This window comes from Mangifera indica, chromosome 17 (genome assembly GCF_011075055.1).
Source record: "Mangifera indica cultivar Alphonso chromosome 17, CATAS_Mindica_2.1, whole genome shotgun sequence".
Lineage (NCBI taxonomy): Eukaryota > Viridiplantae > Streptophyta > Magnoliopsida > Sapindales > Anacardiaceae > Mangifera > Mangifera indica.
This window is the reverse complement of record NC_058153.1, coordinates 6,144,062-6,152,428: the sequence shown is the minus strand read 5'-3', so window position 1 is coordinate 6,152,428 and position 8,367 is coordinate 6,144,062. Positions and strand designations below refer to the sequence as shown.

The 8,367-nt window shown below is 36.3% G+C and overlaps 1 long non-coding RNA gene across 1 annotated transcript; it reads right to left on the bottom strand.

Moving 5' to 3' along the window:
* Window positions 1-1,024: 1,024 nt before the first annotated feature.
* LOC123201117 lies at window positions 1,025-8,101 on the bottom strand. The gene is made up of 3 exons (XR_006498715.1): window positions 7,487-8,101; window positions 6,283-6,520; window positions 1,025-1,185 (listed from the first exon to the last, which is right to left on the bottom strand). It is a non-coding gene; the product is annotated as an uncharacterized LOC123201117 (long non-coding RNA).
* Between the last annotated feature and the right edge of the window lie 266 nt (window positions 8,102-8,367).

The following is an 8,367-nucleotide window of genomic DNA, read 5'->3' as shown; positions in this document are numbered from 1 at the left end:
CTCGTCGTCCAGATCTGCGATGTCTGCTTCGACGAAGGTCTCTTCTCTTCTCTCTTCGTGGCTCGTCGCATCTGGAAGATGCGACGACGAAGGATGACGAAGCATTGTCCTTCGTCTGTTCTTCCAGATCTGGACGACGCTTCGTCGTCCAGATCTGGGTGACGAAGGGTCGTCCTTCATCGTCCTTTGTAGTCAGAGATGGGAGATCGTCGAATGCGTCGACCGTCAATGGTGGCCGGAGAAGGAGCAAACCCCAGGGGTGAAATTAAACTTTTCAAACTTTGAGGATGGGTTAGTTATTAGTTTTTAAAACCTGGAGGGGGGAAACGGTAAAATTTAAAAGTTTTAAGGTTTTAAATAGCAAATGACGATTTTGCCCTTGTCCCTAACTGAAAAATTGGACGGCAGTTTGGTCACAGGTGGGAAAACTGGATTTTCATCTATCGTGGGTGCCAATTTGAAAATGCATCAAAAGTTGGGTGGGAAATAGTCCTTCTCCCGACAAAATAATAATGAATGCTAAGGTGAATATAATCAAAATAGAAGGCTTGCGACCACCCTTATCGACTAGAATTGCCAATAAAAGAAGTCCAGGAACCTCTGCAAGAGAATCTCATGTCAAATGAAAATTGCAAACACAAAATCATAATATGGAACTCATTAGAAAAAAGTACTTGCCAAGCTAGTGACGAATGAATCTATGTAGAGGCTAAAGCTCTGGAGATTTTTTGCAAGTAGCACAATTGAGCTACAAGTTTTCTTTGCACTGCTAAGCTCGGAGACAAACAATACAATTGCATAATATGCAAATGAATTTCCAAAGAGTAAAATTGACAGAAGAACAGTTGTTCTAATTAATTTTGGTGAGAATAGCATGAGAAATGTTGAGAAGCCAGATTTTGCCTGCGTGGTTTTATTGATATCTAATGTAAGAAGATGAACATGTTTAGGAGTAGCAAATTTTTCATCCCATACAGTTTTATTGGAAACAAGCATGCTGTTTGGGAGTTTTTGTCCGTTCAGTTATGCCACGTATTCCAGAACATGAAGTGCATTGGCTGTTTTACCTTTGATGCATAGATACCTTGGAGATTCCAGTGAAATACCAAGAAGAAAAGGCACAACAAAAGATGGAACAGAGGACAGTGCAAGTAACCACCTCCAGTTCAATCTTGGCATGACAATCTGCAGTTGAGGTGACAGAATATTGAAATGGATATAGTCTTAAAACTATTTCTTGCCTCCAGAAGGAATAAGCAATATAAAAGAACTCTAGGCCTCCATATGATCAAAGTTTAAACATATTATCATCTAGTGATGAATTTCAAGATTTAATCGTCAATCGTCCTTAGGAAGTACCAGACCAACAAAGCCTGCAGATAATGGAACAGCTTATATGATGTTAAATATTGAGGTTATTTTTGTATTTTACTTATTCAAGGCAGTTGAACTTTAGAATGTGTGATGATCCATAATTTTTGGTACTTTTGCTCAGTCAAGTATGGTTTGCATTTAATGTAAGCATGGCTTCATTGTTTAGTGATGTTAAAAAGCCTTGTATTATGAACGAAAAGTAGCAGAAAAATACAGCAAAAAATTCTCTCAAATCTTCCTATTTTTTTCAAGTTTTCCTTCACTTTACAACTCTGCTTTGGCGTAACTCTCTTAATCCATCACTTGATCATTTGTTCAGCATTTTAATACTCCTGATCTTCTTTCATTCTTATACTTGACAACATGGTATCAGAGCTTTATTGTTCTTAAAGGGCTGTGTGGTTGAAGGCTAAAAAAATAACAATTCCTTGAACTGTGTTTTTTCTAAAAATTTATGGCTTCAACATCTTCTTCTTCCATGTCACCTCCAGTTTATAATGGAGAAAACTACCATATCTGGGCTGTTAAGATGAAAGCTTACTTGAGAGGTGCTAGCCTGTGGCAATATGTTGAGGAGGAAAGGGAACCACCTCTTTTAGGACCGAATCCTACTTTGAATCAGTTGAGGATGCATGAGGATGAAGTGGCCAAAGCACCCAGAGCTTTGTCTGTGATACACCAAGCTGTTATAGATGTTGTCTTCTCCAAGATTGTGGCCTGTGAGACAGCTAAACAAGCTTGGTATAGGCTAAGGGAAGACTCCATAGGAAGTGAACATTCAAAACAGATGTTAGTTTTGAACTTAAGAAGAGAATTCGAAGTGTTGAAGATGAAGGAGACGAAGACTATTCAAGAGTATGCTGATAGAGCAATGAAAATTGTCAACCAAATTAGATTGTTTGGAGAGACTTTAACTGATCAGAGAATAGTTGAGAAAGTACTTGTTAGTATTCCTGAGAGATATGAGTCAAAAATATCCTCACTTGAGGATACAAAAAGTTTTTCTGAGCTCACTATATCAGAAGTAATCAATGCTCTAAAAGCTCAGGATAAAAAAAAAGCACTTAGACAAGAGGAGTCAGTCGAAAGAGCTTTTAATGCCAAGTTGTATGAGAAGAAATCTGGATATAATTCCAGTAAGAAAAATTACTTTGAGAAAGGAGGAGATAAAGGTAAACATAGCAGCGAAGTTTCAAAAAGTGGATAGAAAAAGGGAAAATACAACCTTTGTCCTCATTGCAAAAAAAAGGGGCATTTTCCAAATCAGTGTTGGTTTTGGCCAAATGTAAAATGCAGATTATGTGGACAGCTTGGTCATATTGATCGTGTGTGCAAAAACACAGCTAGAAATCATCCAATGCAACATGCTTAAAATGCAGAAAAGCAGGATAATGAAGGAGAGAACCTGTTTGTTGCCTCTAGCTATGCAAAACAAGATGACAAATCAGTATGGTTGATAGATAGTGGCTGTTCGAACCATATGACCTTTAATGCCTCAATTTTGCAGGACTTGGATACTTCCTATTCATCTAAAGTGAAGATTGGTAATAGAGAATTGTTGGAAGTTAAAGGAAAGGGTGTTGTTTATATTCCAACTCAAACAGGTACTAAAATCATTAATGATGTTCTTTATGTTCCTGGAATAAATCATAACTTGCTGAGTGTTGCTCAAATGGTTGATAAGGGTTATTCTTTGCATTTTGAAAACAAATCATGCTCAATTAAAGATCAAGCAGGAAATGAATTGATGATAGTTGAAATGCATAATAAAAATTTTGAAATAAGTTGGATGCAATTGTGTGACAATGTTTTACATCATGTTGAGTTTAATTCACAATTATGGCACAAAAGATTTGGCCATTTCAGTTACTCAACTTTGAAACAAATGCATGCCAAGCAAATAGTTTTAAATATGCCAACAGTTAATGAGGTTGAAGATGTGTGTGAAACTTGTCAGTTGGGTAAACAAGTTAGATCTCCTTTTGCAAGCAGCAACTCTAAAGTTTCTGAAAGACTGAATTTAGTGCATTCAGATGTGTGTGGACCTATGAGCATTCCGTCCTTAAATGGAAGCAAATACTTCTTGCTATTTGTTGATGACTATTCAAGGTTCTACTAGATTTATTTTAAGAAACAAAAGACTGAAGTTCTGAATTTGTTTAAGAAATTTAAAACAGAAATGGAGAAGCAATCCAGTTTCAAGTTGAAAATATTAAGAACTAATAATGGAGGTGAGTAGTCCTTTAAAGAGTTTGCTGATTTCTGTTGTGCTGAAGGAGTGGTGCATCAGTTCACTGCCCCTTATACTCCACAGCAGAATGAAGTTTCTGAGAGAAAGAACATATCCATCTTGGAAATGGCTAGGTGTCTCATGTTTGAGAAAAAACTCCCTAAGGAGTTTTGGGCTGAAGCTTCAAACACATCAGCATATTTGTTAAATCTACTTCCTACCAAGGCTTTAAATTATAGAACTCCTCATGAGTTATGGTATCGAAACAAACCAGAGGTGGATCACTTGAAGGTGTTTGGTTGTGTATGTTATGTGCATGTACCAAAGGAAAAAAGAACAAAACTAGATGAAAAGGCTGAAGTAGGAATTTTTATTGGTTACAACAGCCTTACTAAAGAATTTCGAATTTATAATCCTAAAGCAAAAAGGGTTGTGATAAGCAGAGATGTAAAATTCAGTGAGCTTGCAGCTTGGAATTGGGAAGCTGATGAAGAAACAGAACAACCTTCCAAAATTAGGCCCAACCTTGATAAAAGGTTTGAAGATGAATCTTATTCCAGTGATGATGAGAATGTTCCTGAAACTAGAATGAGATTTCTTGAAGATGTTTACAACAGGTGTAATATGGCACTAGTTGAACCAAGCTCTTATGAAGAAGTTGTCCAAAGTGATGAGTGGAAACTGCTACGGATGATGAACTTCAAATGATAAATAAAAACTCAACCTGGACTTTGGTAGAAAGGCCTCAAGATCACAAAGTGCTTAGAGTAAAATGGATTTACAGGACCAAGTACAATCCAGATGGGTCAATTAATAAGCACAAGGCAAGAATAGTGGTGAAGGGATATCAATAACAATTTGGAATTGATTTCACTGATACCTTCGCTCCAGTGGCAAGGTATGACACCATCAGACTTTTGACTACTTTGGCTGTTAATTTAGATTGGAAACTTTACCACCTTGATGTAAAATCGGCTTTTCTTAATGGTGTTCTTGATGAAACCATTTATGTTGAGCAACCAGTGGGGTATGTTGTGAAAGGTAAAGAAGATGGAGTGTATAAATTACATAAGGCACTCTATGGCCTCAAGCAAGCTCTAAAAACTTGGTATACCCGAATTCATAATTATCTACTCAGTCAAGGTTTTTTCTGCAGCCTAAATGAATCCACTTTGTATGTCAAGTATGGAAAAGGTAAAGTAAAAATGGTTGTGTCTCTGTATGTGGATGACTTGTTGGTGATAGGAGGAGACTTAAGCCTCATTTCAAAATTTAAAGACAATATGCAGTGTGAATTTGAAATGGCAGACTTAGGTGTGATGACATATTTTCTGGGAATAGAGTTTAATCAATTTAAGGATGGCATTTTTATTTCTCAAAGCAAATATGCTTCTGATTTGCTTAAGAAGTTTAATATGCAGAATTGCAAGCCTGTGACCATTCCTCTAGTTGCCAATGAAAAGTTTAAGGACAAGGAATCCAGTGATTTTGTATAAGTCACTAGTTACAGAAGCTTAATTGGAAGTCTTTTGTATTTATCATCCACTAGACCTGACATAATGTTCTCTACCTCTTTGCTATCAAGATTCATGCAGTCACCTAAGTTAATTCACATGAGGGCTGCTAAAAGAGTCTTGAGATACATTAGAGGGACAACAGAGTTTGGACTGTGGTTTTCGAAATCTCAAAGCTGTGATGTTATTGGTTACTCAGACAGTGACTGGGCTGGAAGTCTTTCAGATTCAAAGAGCACTTCAGGTTATTGTTTTTCACTTGGAAGTGCTGTCTTTTGCTGGAATTCAAAGAAACAAGCTGTAGTTGCCCAATCTTCAGCTGAAGCTGAATACATAGCAGCTTCAAATGCCTCAAACCAAGCTATTTGGCTGAAGAAGTTACTCACTAACCTTGGACAAATGCAGAACAATGGGATTGTGCTTCATATTGACAACAATGCTGCCATAGCCATCACTCAAAATCCAGTTTACCATGGCCAAACAAAACATATCAGTGTTAAGTTCCATGCAATCAGAGAGACTGTTAAATCTGGAGACATTAAAATTGCTTACTGCTCCTCCAAAGATCAAGTTGCAGATATATTCACCAAAGCCTTGCCTAAGCCATAGTTTGAGTATTTAAGAACTAAGCTTGGTGTTACTACAATAACCTCAAAGGAGGAGTGTTAAATATTGAGGTTATTTTTGTATTTTACTTATTCAAGGCAGTTGAACTTTAGAATGTGTGATGATCCATAATTTTTGGTACTTTTGCTCAGTCAAGTATGGTTTGCATTTAATGTAAGCATGGCTTCATTGTTTAGTGATGTTAAAAAGCCTTGTATTATGAACGAAAAGTAGCAGAAAAATACAGCAAAAAATTCTCTCAAATCTTCCTCTTTCTTTCAAGTTTTCCTTCACTTTACAACTCTGCTCCGGCGTAACTCTCTTAATCCGTCACTTGATCATTTGTTCAGCATTTTAATACTCCTGATCTTCTTTCATTCTTATACTTGACAACATATAAGACTCTGATGGTCTGCAACAACTCTTGGTTCAATTTTCAAACTCAATTAGCCAATTCAAATGTAAAAAAATTGCAATGAACTTACTGATTTTTCCAGTGTTCAAATACTTATTTAATTTTCAAACTACAAAAGTGCAGTAACATGACATAATACATACCCATGCAAGTGCGGCCTCAGAAATTGGTCCAACGGTCCAGAAAGCAGCAAAGACAACTATCCATTTACCTCTATTAGAAGCAGGAACGAACTCTAGAAACCAGGATAAGAATATATGCCCAGTGCCAAGACCAACACCAACCAAACAACGAAGAATTACCAACGATGTATAATTTGGAGAGAAAAAACTTACCAGCCCAGCTCCAGCAGTTACCATTGCTATTCCCAGAAAACCCTTCCTGGAAATGAAACACAAAAGAATAATAATGAGAAACCAATTTGATAAATCTGACCAAATCATGAAGCAGAAAGGTAAATTTGGGAATAGAAAATAGTCAAATGACTCTACATTTTGAATAATTGTCAATTCATTAATCAGCCAAAGTTGGTAACTGAATGAATAAATGATTAAATGCCATATGGGAAACTGAACTCGAGGGGGTCAGCATGACATTTTTAATATACACATGATTTCATTGACTAAGCATTGAAGACGGCGTCGTCTCTTTGACGAAGATGGCCAAAGAGGCAAGGAGAGAGAGACTGGAGGAGAGATAAGGCGGGAAGGGAGGACGGCCAACGACCGGAGAAAGAGAAATCAAAGTCAGAGTCAGAGGAAGAGGAACAAACCTTAGGGGGGTTTTATCACTTTTCAAACTTTTGATTGGGGGAAAAATGTAAACGTTTAAATTTAGGGAAGACAAATGTGATAAAACTTTAATTTTTTTAATAAATAACGATTATATCTCTAACCTTAACCGAAATTTCAAATAAAAATTTGATTGTAGATGGATTTTTGGATTTTTGAAAGTTGAAGGGTGGAAGTTTGGGATTTCACTATATCTTGGGTGAGAATAAGTCTTTTGGTCTATATATCTTCACCTGAAAACTTGTCATAATTTAAATTCGAATTCCAATCACAACTAATGCTTTTTCTGCAATTTCCATAACAAAATCCTGATAACCTAACAAAAGAAACAAAAATTTCCCCAATCCCATAAACTTAGATTGAACCGATTTTATCTCAAACAGTCAAAACTTCAAATAGACTGTAGGAAACATTAAAAGTTCCCCAATTAAAGCAAAGAAATGTATGTGGCTAAGAATAAATACTTTCATTTGCATCAGATAATGTTAAAATATGTGACAGATATCAAGAAAACATAATAAATAAAGCAAAAGGGCATTCTTTCTTCCAAAGTTACCTGATACAATACCTCAAGAGTAAGCTACAACCACCAATCCAGCAAAAACAGCTGTAGATATAAGGCTCTCTTGAGTTGATGAAAGCCCCTGCTCAGACTTCACCGCTGGTCCAACAAAAGAGAGGATCATAATCTCCATAGCTTCTGAAACCCAACCCAGTCCAGCATAACCAAGCACAAGATATAGAAATTTCCCGAACCCACATGACCAAGTGCCTCATCCACTGTGTACACATGCCTCTGCTCAACCATCTATGCAGCCAATTCAAAAACAAGAAAACCGAGATACTCAAACATAATTAGATGCCAAATCATACAGATGACCAGTATAGCATCATAATCATATTTTAACATCCAAAAACTAAAAGAACCAGAAATTTAGGAAATGAATAAATTTGCATGCATAAAATATCTTCAAGAATTTGACGCAAAGAGTACCAGGTACAAGTGGCAGAAGTGCTACATTGTTTGTGATTAAAGCGATAGCTCTTTCTTATGAAAAAATTAGCAATCAATTGGAAAATTTGCATTGAACTTAAACTTGGGGTATAGAAAAGAACCGAAAAAATGAAGTGAAAATAAGATACCTTCACTGCAATAGTTTAAATAAATCTCAAAATCCAGTAAGGAAAAAGCAACAGCTATGAATGGTGTAACATCTTTCTTAGCAAGGAAAGGAGATAGATAATGAAAGCATGGCCACAAATAAGTAACATCCATCACCACCGTAATACTTTTAGATTAATAAAAAGGACAATTTGATCATTTTGTTATCATTTAATATTACATTTATGCCCCAATTATTTTGTCAGTATTAATTGTGTGTATATGTCCATACACAGAAATTGTACACGCCTGAGGGAAAACTTGGAAGAGCATTT